Source organism: Microcebus murinus, chromosome 1 (genome assembly GCF_040939455.1).
Source record: "Microcebus murinus isolate Inina chromosome 1, M.murinus_Inina_mat1.0, whole genome shotgun sequence".
In the NCBI taxonomy this organism is placed as follows: domain Eukaryota; kingdom Metazoa; phylum Chordata; class Mammalia; order Primates; family Cheirogaleidae; genus Microcebus; species Microcebus murinus.
In genome coordinates, this window is record NC_134104.1 from 157,969,950 (window position 1) to 157,983,227 (window position 13,278).

At 44.3% G+C, this 13,278-nt stretch overlaps 1 protein-coding gene across 2 annotated transcripts in view; it reads right to left on the minus strand.

The window, feature by feature from the left end:
* The window catches only part of STIMATE (STIM activating enhancer), a 53,483-nt gene that overhangs the window by 39,603 nt on the left and 602 nt on the right, over positions 1–13,278 (minus strand). The window lies entirely within an intron of this gene.

Below are 13,278 nucleotides of genomic sequence, written 5' to 3' on the forward strand. Positions count from 1 at the left end.
AGTCCTTTGATACTGTCCCATGGGTCACTAAGACTGTTCTTTTTTTTCAGACTTTCTTCTCTCTTGTGTTTTAATTTATAAAGCTTCTGTTGCTATGTTTTCAAGTTCACTAATCTATTCTTCTATAGAGTCTAATTTTCTGGCTTATAAGTCTATGAGGGTTTTCAGAAATTGTATTTTCAGTTCTAGAAGTCTGTTTTAGTTCACTTTTATATCTCTTATTGAGCTCATAATCCAATTTTTCTTTAAGACCTTCAGCATATTTATCATAATTATTATTTTTTTTGAGACAGAGTCTCAGTCTGTTGCCCGGGCTAGAGTGCCATGGCATCATCATAGCTCACAGCAACCTCAGACTCCTGGGCTCAAGCAATCCTTCTGCCTCAGCCTCCCAAGTAGCTGGGACTACAGGCATGCACCATCAGGCCTGGCTAATTTTTTCTGTATATTTTTAGTTGGCCAATTAATTTCTTTCTATTTTTAGTAGAAACAAATTACTACTATTAATTACGGGGGGGGGGGTCTCGCTCTTGCTCAGGCTGGTTTTGAACTCCTGACCTTGAGTGATCCTCCTGCCTTGGCTTCCCAGAGTGCTAGGATTACAGGGGTGAGCCATCGTGCCCAGCTGCCAATCATAACTGTTTTAAAATCCTTTTCTGGTGATTCTCTAATCTCTGTGATTTCTTGGTCTATGCATATAGATTGACTTTTTTCCTGATTATAGGTCACAGTTCCCTGCTTCTTCATCACATGTGTAGAAATTTCTGATTGGGGCTATACATTATGACTGTTACACAATTAAGTGTTTAAATGCTGTCTTCCTTTAATGAGTAATGAAGTTTGTTTGGGCCAAGAGTTAAGTCTGTAGAGTACCTTGATTATTTTGAAGCTTTTTTTTCCCTTTCTCTTTGAAATCAATTTTCAGGTACAATTTACATAGTAAAATTGCACTTATATTAGGCATACAGTTCAATGAGTTTTGAGAAACATGTACACTGATGTAATCCTACTACAATCAAGATATAATTTCCACCACCCCAAAAAGTTCTTTCCAGTCCCTTTGCAGTTAATTCCATTCCTAGTACCCCAAGGCAACCACTAATCTGCTTTCTGTCACTACAGATTTCTTTTTCCTAGAATTTCATACAAATAGAGTTACAGAGTATGTTTTCTTTTTATCTGGCTTCTTTTGCTCAGTATATTCAACCATGTTGTTACATATCAGTAATTTATTCCTCTTTGCTGCTGACATTTATTCCACTGTATGGACACACCACAATTTGTTTATTCATTCATCTGTTGATGAACATTTGGACTGTTCCTAGTTTGGGGCAATTATGACGTTGCTATGAACATTCATGCAAAATTTCTATTGTGGCCATATATTTTCTTTTCTCTTGGGTAAATCTCCAAGGGCGAAACTGCTGAGTTGTATGGTACATGTAATTTTCTTTATAAGAAACTTTCAAACAATTTTCCAAAATGGTTGTACCATTTTGCATTTCCATCACAATGTAAAAGAGTTCCAAAATTCATATTCTCTTCTATGCTCGGTATTGTTGGTCAGTCTTTTTAATTTTAGTTGATCTTGTGGGTATATATTGATATCTCATCATTATTTTAATTTGCATTTCCCTGATGACTGATACTGAGCATCTTTTCATGATTAGTGGCCTCTGTTTATCTCCTTTGGAGAAATGTCTATTTAGTTCCTTTGCCTATTTTAAAATTACCTTGTCTTTTTACGGAGTTGTAAGAATTCTTTACATATTCTGTTTATAAGCCCTTGGTCACACAGTCATATAGCAAATATTTTCTCCCATCCTGTGGCTTGCCTTTTTATTTTCTTAACAGTATGTTTTGAAGGGCAGAAATTCTTAATTTAGGTGAAGTCCAATTTAACATTATTACTTTTAATGGCTCAAGGTTTTTGTGCCCTAAGAAATCTTTGTCTATTCTAAGGTTACGAAGATTTGCTTCTGTTTTCTTCTAGAAATGTTGCCACAGTTTTCATTTCCACATTTAGATCTGTGATCTATTTCTAGTCAATTTTTGAGTAAGGTATCAAGGCTTGTTTTTAAGCTTTGCATTCTTTTCTCTAGGGCTAGGTAAGACTTAATCTTTGGACATTCTTTTGAGGTGTCTACCGAATGCCCCAGGTGTTCAACAAGGTCTCTCCTCTCTATCTGGAAAGATCTCAAATGTCTCCCAGTCCTGGAAAAAGTTCTGCTTAAAGTTCCCCAGCAGCTGTTTTTCAATGTGTTTCCTGAGTTGCACCCTATGCAACACAGATTTGTTCATAAAAAGTCTCCAGGAGACCCCTAAGCAGAGGTCTAGAGCTTTTTCTCTACATAGCTCTTTTTTCTCCATATTGTCCCTGCATACTCCAACTGCTTTGGCTCCTTCAACTTTGTCTTCTCAATTCAGCAAAACTGCTGGGCTCTGCTCAGGCTCTTCCTCACTGCTCTGAGATCTGAAAATTGATTCCAGGTATACTGTGAGTGGGAAGACCATAGGGCTCACCTCAGTATTTCTTTTCCCTCAGGAATCACTATTCTAAGCTGCCTGTTGTCCAGTGTCTACAAACAGTTATTTCATATATTTGGGCCTATTTTCTGGTTGCATACAGAAGATGGGGAAGTTCTATGCCAGTTACTCTTTCATGGGCAAAAGCCTACTCAACCACTTTTGCATAGGATAAAGTGTTAAATTTATCCACATAGGAAAGATTCATCTGGCTTCAATGACAAGCCCCACAGATTCCAATCTCAGAATGGAAAGCCTTTGGCTTTTTCCCAGTCCATCTACCATGTCTACTAAAAGACTGTAGCAAGTCTCTCAGTGAAAAACCAAGCAGGTCAGGGACAGTGGGAAGCAAACAGAGTTGAAGACCTTCACACGCACAGGAGACAGGACCCCGAGAGGTTAGAGACGCAGAGTGTCAGGCAGCACATGTGCACGCTGCACACGGCAGGCAGGCAGGCGCGCAGAATGGCAGGAGGTGGAAAGTCCCAGTGCTGGAGTAAGACCCACTGGCTTTGAATTACAATTTTGCCACTCAGTGGCTGCTGCACCCTTAGGTGAACCAAATTCTCAGTGTCTACTTTCCTAGGTGCAAAATAGGATAATATGAGTACAAATCTTTTTTTTTTGAGACAGAGTCTCGCTTTGTTGCCCAGGCTAGAGTGAGTGCCGTGGCATCAGCCTAGCTCACAGCAACCTCAAACTCCTGGGTTTAAGCAATCCTTCTGCCTCAGCCTCCCGAGTAGCTGGGACTACAGGCATGCGCCACCGTGCCCGGCTAATTTTTTCTATATATATTTTTAGTTGGTCAATTAATTTCTTTCTATTTTTAGTAGAGATGGAGTCTTGCTCAGGCTGGTTTTGAACTCCTGACCTCGAGTAATCCACCCGCCTCGACCTCCCAGAGTGCTAGGATTACAGGCGTGCGCCCCGGCCATGAGTACTAATCTTATAGGGCTAATACGAGGAGTATATGAGTTAACATATGTAATGCACTTACCAGTCTTGGCACACAATGAGCACTTTACAAATGTGACTCAGCATTGTCACCAGAGAGTTACCAGATCAAAAACTGCCCAAAACACCTTCGCTCTGTATTTGTGGCTCCAACCTCCCAACTAGGGGAAGCTTTACAAGGAACACTGAAAACAGCGTTTTTACATCGTCTCAAAATATCTCCCTGTAAATCAGTTACCAATTACAAAGGGAAACATTATAACTTCACATTGGAGAGAGATGGAAGAACCACCTTACTCAAGTTATCAAAGAGACCTTCATCAACGCTGGGATAAACGAACATCACACGCCTCAGGTTATGATGCACTGAGGCAGCCACAACATCACTTATGCAGCAACCCTGCTTAAAATATATAACCTGAACATAATTGAGAGAAAATACCAGAAAAACCCAATCTGGGACATTCTACAGAATCACTGACTTGTACTCTTCAAAAGTGTCAAGGCAAAGAAAGAAAAAGAAAGGCTAAGGAACTATTCCAGACTAAAAGATATGTGACAACTAAATGCAAAGTATGACCCTGGACCAGGGAAAAGTACCGATGACAGCATTCAGGCAACTGATGAAATGTGAATATGGACTCCGGATGGATAACAACATAGTTAAATTTTCCAAGTTTTGATCATTATACTTTGGTCATAGAAAAGAACATCTGTGTCCTTAGAAAATGCATGCTAAAGTATTTAGTAGTAGAAAACAAAAAGCTTTCAGTCTCCTCCCACCTCCCAGGAACAAACTTGGACCAGGGCACTTTCCCCAGAGCATCACCATGTGCCAGCACAGCCGCAAGGCAGACCAGACCCAGGCACAGAAAGGGGCAGAGCCGAGCAGAGGCCTGCTCTGGAAGCACCAACTGGATGTCCTGCAGGCTTCAAAGGAGATAAACGTGGACTAGGTTCCTGGTCCAGGGCCACACCTTGCATTCAGTTGCCACGTCTCTCTAGTCTGCTGGGGCTTTGCCACTGGGGCTTCCGAGGCAGCAGACTAGATTCCAAGGCTGCTATTTCCACTGTCGCCCCCACCCTCGGTCTGGCTCTGGAGTGAACAGAGTGACTTAGGGAGACTTAAATGTTTTTCTGCATATCCCAAAGGCGTTTCTCCTTCCTCCCCACCTAGCTACATCCTATCCATCTTATGAGAAACTTTCCCTAATGACCTACCATGCCTATGACTTTGTAAACAAGAAAATCAAGAAAAAGCACGGAAGCTCTTGATGCCTATTAATGGCTGGTGATAGGAAGAGCCACAAACACCCGGCACCAAGTATTTAAGTTTTAAAGCCAAGGAAAACACTGGCTGAGCATTCCCCGCCCTCCCCCTTCTCCAGGGCCCCTTCCTGGTGCCACCCCCCACCTCCCCATGGTGCACCATGAAGCCCTACCCTCGGTGACCGGGAGCTCACCCGCTCCTGCCTCCTCCTCCCCAAAGTGGCTTGAGTGGAACTTGCTGACAGCACAAAATGCCCATTCAAATGAGGCCAGTCTCAGCCAAACGAAATGGCAGGAAGGACACGCCTGACAATAAGACAGGACTGCAGTGAGTGAGAAGTCTTCCATAGGCACAGAGGTGATTTCCACAGTCCTGCTGTGGGAGGCACAGGATTTCTAGACGGTACTGACAGCTGGAATTCTTGTCAGAGATGTTCTGTAGCCAAGCCCAACTCTATAAAAGCCTGGGACCATGCTCCGAGTGCGTGACAGTGGTTCCCAGGACTTGCCCAGCCCGGCATGCCTCTCTGTGGCCACACCTGACAGCTGCACAGAATCAAGGCTGGAATAAACCACTACAGACGGAAGCTCTCCACTTTCTCTGTATCTATGAGGAATGTGGGAGACAGTCAATAAAAGCTACTTAGCAATAAGGAACTGCTTCATTTATTACCAAAAAGCAAGGTCTCCAGAGCCAAAGTGCCTGGCTGTACCACTTGATGGCTGTGTGACCTTGGGTGGGTTATTCAACCTGTGACTCAATTTCCTCATCTGGAGATAATATTAATATCAACCTGCCAGGTGGTGTGAGGAGTAAGTGCCTGGCAGTGAGCAAGCGCATTTGCCCACTCTGCCACCACCATCCAGCTCCAAAGGCACTGCCAGTGGGACAGGGGCTGGGAGGTTACTGGGCCCCCATTTCTTCTTCTGCAGCCCAAAAGATAAACAGTGTATGTTCCTCAGGGGACCACATTCAATCTAAAAACTACTTTAAAAGAAAGGTTCTCAAAGAAATAACCCAAGTGGAGCATAAGGTAAATGCAGACCCTGACTTGACACCGGGCCATCTGGTTCACCCTCCTGTGTAAGAGCACCTGTAAAAGAGCCGCACAGTGAACAAGGCAGGCTCCCTGGAACCCTCCGCACACATTGCCTCTTTCCTGGGGTCCTCTGCCCCCACGCCCCCCAGTGTGAGTCCCTTCTCCATAGACCTTTGGTCTCAGCACTCGCTCGATTTTGAGAGCTCCTCATACCTCCTTCACCTTCGGCCTTGTGCTCAGAGATACTTCCCCAAGTCTCTCGGCAGAATCCCTCCTCCCTCCTCTCAAGTCCGGTCTACTTGCACAACCCTCTTCACTGCACTGGAATTAGCTGCCAGCCCACCTACAGCCTGTTCTGGCTGCGAGCCCCTCCAGGGCGGGAACTGGGTCCCAGCTTTTCTTTGTCAAGGGAGCATCCAGTACCACGCTTGGCACCCAAGCACTCGATACTTTCTAAGAGTCCACTGCTTTTATACTTTGGGAACAACGTACTGACCTTCTAATCTTTCTTCTAGAGCTGATATGAGTTTCCACAAACTGAACAGATGCAGTGATTCTCAAAAAGGGGTGACATTTTTCCCTCCAGGAGACATTTGGCAATGTCTGGAGACATTTTTGGCTGTCACAATGAGGGGTGCTACTGGCATCTAGTGGGTAGAGGCCAAGGATGCCGTAATCACCTTACAATGCACAGGACAGGCCCGCAACAAAGAAGTACCTTGTCCAAAATGCCAATAGTGCCACATTTTAAAACCCTGGATTAGGTGGATAGCTTTCCTGGCAGTGGAATAACATAAAAGAGACTCGCCAACTACTTCTATGAGGAATGAGAATAACTCTTAAGGGTAACTCTTGGCTGGGCGCGATGGCTCACGCCTGTAATCCTAGCACTCTGGGAGGCTGAGGTCGGCGGATTGCTCGAGGTCAGGAGTTCGAAACCAGCCTGACCAAGAGTGAGACCCCGTCTCTACTATAAATAGAAGGAAATTAATTGGCCAACTAATACATATAGAAAAAATTAGCCAGGCATGGTGGTACATGCCTGTAGTCCCAGCTACTCGGGAGGCTGAGGCAGGAGGATCGCTTGAGCCCAGGAGTTTGAGGTTGCTGTGAGCTAGGCTGACGCCACGGCACTCACTCTAGCCTGGGCAACAAAGCGAGACTCTGTCTCAAAAAAAACAAAAAAAGGGGGGGGGTAACTCTTAAGATTAACGACTTTCCTTACAGTCATATAGCAGCAGGGAAACAAATTCTGTGAAAATTAGCAGGTAACCTGAAACCACGCAGGGCCTTGGAAATCCTTTCCTCAGCAGTTAGTAAATGGACCCCTGTACTCATCTCCTCTGCTGCAGGGTGTGGTGTGCCTCTGCCTCAGATACTAGATCTTAGCCCTGGGGTAGGATCCTCTGAATAGCTAAGGAAAACCTTCACAAAAGCCCAGGCCAGAAAAGCAAAGATGTAACTCATATATGCATGAAATGGTTGGCAAGTCACTTCAAATTTGTATTTTTAGTGCTATCAACAGCCATAAAATAATAATGCTTTGGATATAAAAATAATTATTAAAAAAGAAAATCAGAATTATTCAGATAGGAGAAAAAAATGAAGTAGCCACAGATAGAGAGTGATCACAAAGCACACCTGTGTGGAAATAGGGATGAAAAAAGGCAGAGAGGGATGGGGGAATTGGCTGAGTGCTTGGAGTCTGAGGGACTCAGCTAATATTTCAGCTTTACATCTAGTAACCAGGAGACCTTGTGCAAGGCACTTCACCTGCTTATTGTTCTTGTTTATAAAATGAAAATAATCCCTTCCTTTCAGGGTTCCTGTGAGTGTATCAAGTGCTGAGCACAAGAGCTGGCACACCAGAGACTCAGGAAAGAGCAGGCTGCAGGGAAGAAGCTGGCCCTAGTGGCCAGCCCCACCACCTACTGCCACGGCACCTTGGGCGAAATAAAGCCAGTGACTCAATGCAGGCTCATCACCCGGAAGTGGGGCAGCCTCAGTCTACTCACTGCCCTCTCAAGGCACATATGGGGCTCTACAGGTAAAAACACAAGAAAGAGTTGAGTGAAGGAGATTATTATGACTACTAACGCCAACTGTTTTCGGTGCATGCTAATTTGGAATTCACATTCACTGTGATGGCTCGGTTAAAGTGTTTTACGCACCCTATGAAGAGTACTAAAGGTAAGACATTATACAAACAAGAAAGAAAGGGAGCCGATTAACCTAATTCAGAAAATGAGTTCCTTAGGCACCTGTGAAATGTTCTTCAACTGAACTCATGAATGCACATACTGTAATAATAAGGATGAAGACATCCCCACTCACCCACACCCATGGAGGGCCTAATACGAGCCTTACACTGATCCAGCTTCCTTACAACATTCTGTCTAAGCCCCACAGCCCCCAAAAGAGAAATTATTATTCATGTTGTACTGGGGAGGAAACTGAATCTTTGAGAAATGCAGAAGTTGTGCAGAGGCACTGCATGACAGGGGCAGAAATGGAAGCCTGCTCAGACCAAACCCAGAACCAGGGATCCTACTATTTTTAACCACTTGTAAAACTCCTTCATCATGCCGTCAACTTCATGCAAATATACTAATTGCAAATGATTTTAAACAGATCATCAAAGCAACAGAAGCTTGCCAGGCCTCTATAGGGCAACGTTGGCCAACAGAGGTATTTAAAGTTTAAAAAATGCATTTGATGAAATTATTTTACAACTCAAATTGTCCTCAAATTCAGACAACTTCCTCTTGTCCTGATTTTATTCCAAATTAATGAAGTCATAAGATAAATAAAGCAGTAAATTACCATTATGGATAAATGCTATCACATTAATTGGTATTTAGAGAACCTGAAACTTTCTAAAAGTAAAGGCTCAGTGCTAACACTGGCCACACTACTTTCCCCCTTGGGCACAATCCCCGCCTGGGATGGAAAAAGGGATGCTCTTCCTTTACTCAGGGCTAGCACTCCAGGAGAGGGAAAGAGCGCTGACACTGACTGAGGGTGTGTCAGATGCAGTCACCACCGGTTCTGTATTTTACCAGGAGGAGGTGCCCAGTGAAAGGTTACTGGGGAGCAAGGTGTTCACATGACCTCAAAGTATTGCCACCATAGAGATCATTTATGAATTGGCAAAGGGAAGACATTCCTCTACAAGGGAGAGACTGGGAGGTCTTCCACCCTCCACCAAGTAATCGACTTTATTATTACTAATGGTGGGACAGCCTGATGTCACCTGCCTCTTGTGAAATGTAATATGAAACTCACAGTGCTGCTTATGGAGTGTTCTTGCCATAAAAAGAGGTTACCTGAATCTAATAACTTCTCCAAACCAAACTCAGGAAGCACACAGGGGTCAGTGCAACAATTCAACATCACAAAGAAACACAGACAACTCCGGAATATGGGGTACTCTACAAGACAAGCAGCCAGGCCTCTTCAAAGTCAGTAACACTAAAAAAAAAAAAGTGTGCACGTATAAAGATTCTTCTAGAAGTAAAAGTGACTGAAAACAGAACCAAACACAACTGTGTGGACTTTGGATCTTAGTTTTTAAAAACTCCAGCCATAAAAGACTTGTGAAATTTGGGGAAATGTGATTATAGACTGGATATGAGATATTATGAAGTTATTGATTCTCCTAGGTGTGATGATAAAATTGTGGTTATGTGGTAGATTGCCCTTATTCTTGAGATTTAGCTGAAGTATTTAGAGGTAAAGTGTGATGCTGGTTGCAACTTACCTTCAAATGGCTCAGCCAAAAAAAAAAAAAAACAAACAAAACAGAGATAAAGCAAATATGATAAATGTGAAAACTGCTGAATCTAGGTAGAGGGCAGACAGGTGTTCACTGTACTATTTTTCTTTTCTATGTTTGACATATTTTAAGATTAAAAACTGGGGCGGAGTGGGGAGAGATGATTGTAGGAAAGGTTGTGCCAACACAAGTCTGTCTGCACAGGGCACACATGGAGGCCAGTCCACCATGAAAGAAAACACCAGGGACTCTTATCTGAGATTAAGATATCAAGGCTGGGTGGACTGGTTTGTGATTTTACTTTGAGCCATAGGAAAAAAGCTATCACTTCTCAATGCCAGCAGTGTTTTGTAAAACACTGACACATTTCTCCCAGCTGGCTAGTCCCCATGTCTGTAACATGAAAATAGGCAGGCAGATTTATCCAAGCTCTCAAAATACTTGTTTTGTTAAACCAATTCTGTCTGCACTTCAGCCCAGAACCCTGACTGCACAGTGAAGGAGGCATGAGTTTGCTTTGCACTCGCATGTCCTCAGAGTAAACACTCCCAAATGCCAACACACACAGTGGCCAATACTGACCTTTGGCTGATAGCGGGGCGACTACCTTGTGCTGGAACTGCTTGCTGAGCTCCAGGACTGCTCAGCTGTTCTGTTGCGACTCTAGTCTGAGAGACTTCATCAAGTCACAGACAATAGACAGAGTCAGAGGAACTGCTCTGTGTAGATCATGACAAAGCGCCCTCGTTTAAAGCATTTCTCTAAAGCATTTCACCCAGTGGCTTTCAGTGACATTCCAGAAAACCTTAAGTGGTAAGTATCTTTGTAAACGTGCCTCTAAGTCTGTTCAGCTTTCTTTGCATGCAGAGAGCATCTTAGCTGGAGCCTCTGGAAAGCCCACCAACTTAACAAGGCAATGCTGATGCTGGGACATGCCTGTGGGTGGTGACTTGTAATGGTCTGTATGTTTATGTGGCTTGAAGAATGGGCTACATATATGACCTGGCACCCACACTCTCAACTGCCTGGACTGAGACAGTCTGTAAACCCACACAATAAGGCAAAAAGCCCATCAAAGCCCCAGAACGAGAAATTCTCATAAGAAATCCTCCCCAGAGACATTAATATATGCGAGAAATATTTCTCCAGGATAAAAACACCCAGGGAAAAAATACAGCAATTTGTAAGTGGAGAAAAAACTCATTTTCTGGGGAGAGAAATAAACAAAGACAGTGGCCTGAGGATTCACTGGAATCAGGGATGTGAAGTGAGGAAAAGTACCTCACAGCTTGTCCCAGAGCATGGAGCTGGTCCAACAGGAAGACTGAACAGTACCTGTCCTCAGACCTAGGGAAGCAGCCCAGAGAAGAAGTACTGAACCCACTTGCCTCGGTGAGGGGCGAGGGGTGCACAAGTACTTGGAAGGGAAAAGAATTAAGACCTCAAAGAGGATAGGGGCTGTTAGTTTAAAATGCTTAGAAAAGACTGATTGATATTTAAAATATGCTTGAAGAAGATAACAGAACTGAGAAAGATGGAGTGGCCTCATCTTAACGTGCCATGATGTCCCTCCCTCAAGGGCTGCAAGGTGGACACCCTTATCACGGGGGCCTGGCTTTAAAGATTCCCCTCCTGGCAGCCCCGCCAGACTGACAAAGCAGGCTGTGTGACCAGGAAGACCAAAATCCCAAGACAAAGCCAACGAACTCACAGATGTACTTCCCGAGACTACCTCCACCCCTTTCCTCTTCCCCAGCAAAGTCTATTTCAGTGTAAAGCAGCTCCTTGGGGACTGCCTCCTCTTCCCAGCAGTTCAAGAAGGAAAAGCATCCACAGTTCTATTTCAATAGGACCAAGGAATCTGAGCGATAAGAAAGCCAATTCCTTTTCTGGGTCCTAGTCAGTGGAATCCTCCTTGTCCAGCTGCGTCTGCTTCTAGGTAGGGGATGAAGCTCTCACTCTGATTTCCATTTCAGTGCCTAGGGAAGACACAGCTTTCCAACTCGTCCCTCCATCACTCCTACCCACATCACCCTAGGACCTACCAGCCATTTCCACAAGCTCCTTCCATGTCAGGCCTCACACTGAGCAAGAGTCTACTTTCTAGTCCAGAGAAAGTACCAACCTCAGTGGGATTTGCACATGTGCTCACACTGAAGATTAAGTAAAGAAGTGTGTCCCTGAAGACTCCACTCTGAACACATTCGACCGGCAGACTTCCCAGCTGCAAGCAACTCTGCCCTGTCATAATCACATTTCCCTCTCTGAATCACAAGTGTCAAATCCCAAGGGATAAGCCGGGCCATCAGCATCAATCAAACCCATGAAAAACAGCCAGAGCTAGGGTTAGGTTAGGGAACAAAGTAAAAATTAGCCTATAGTTCCTTTAGAGAGAAAGGCAGGCAGGCTGGAGGAAAGAGAAGTGGGAGGAGAGTGAAGACCCATTCACATGTCTTGAAAACACAAATGATACAGTAAATGCACCCAAGTCAGCAGCTGATTTTGGGTAAGTTGTCACAAATTATTACTGAGGGAACAAGTGGGTATTTGTTTAGCAGAGCAAACAGCAAGGCAAGTAGGGACTACAAAAGAAAGAAGTGGTAAACATACACAGTTGAGCACTTGTAAGGCTTATCAAGGCCAGGCGACCAGAAGAAAGGGCTGTCCAAGATCAGAGCCTCTCCAGGGTTACCTAAAGCCTGGGAGACTCACCCAAAGAAACCCTCCTGTTATAAACAAGCAAGGCAGCCACTCCAGCCTTGGACCCTAGACATGTGCACACAACTGCAGGATCCCTCCCTGGTATCAAGGAACATACTTTCTGCAGAAACTTCCCATGTGAGGAAGTTTTGAAAACAAGTCATTTTTTGAATTAATGCCTCTGAATTAATGCCTTTGAATTAATAACAAATAGTTATAATGTTTTCTTCCCCCTAAAATGCAATCTCAGGGGCATTCCTGTACCCTAAGTAAAGCTGCTTCTTACTTTAATAAGGGGAAGGATGTACTCTAAGAAAAGCACAACTCCTCACCCTACAGCACACATGACAACAGGGTGGAACTTCTAGTTTTCCAGAAGAACCATGTGGGGCTTCCTTCCTTGTCACGGAACTCCTAAGGAAGGGTCCCTGGTGACTTAGCACAGCGATTCTGAGACCTCCCCAGACCCTCTGAGCCTCCTGCCCTATTCAGCCGCTAGGCTGTCCAAGTTTCATGGAAAAGAAGAAAACTTAAAATATAAATGATAAAAGTAAGTTGGAAAACGAAAAAGCCAGGGGAAGCTTGAGATGAGATTTACTTAGGAAGGCTTGGGACAGAGATGAAACAGGTGGGCCTGTACTGGGAGAAAGGAAAGGAAGGAAGATATCTGAGGGGGAAGGCAGTCTAGGTGGGTCTTGCCCTGACCAAAGAAAAAATAAAGCTCCGGGAGAAAGACCACGAAGCGGGAGGTGGGGAAAGAATAGTACTGGGAAACGGAAGGTATGGCCCCAACACTCCAGGTATTGACAAGGTTGCAAGAGTAGTAGGATTTAAATGTGAACGAGATGGAAAATCCTTGAAGAGTGAAGGTGCAGAAAAGAGCTCAGCATTAGGCGGGGGATTTAGGGATGTGGGTTCAAAGCACGAAAGAGAGGCTAAGAAGAGCCTTTGAGATGGAACAGAGAGGAGGATGCCACCCTTGGGGTCACGACTCCCGGCTGGGAAGTGGGCTAA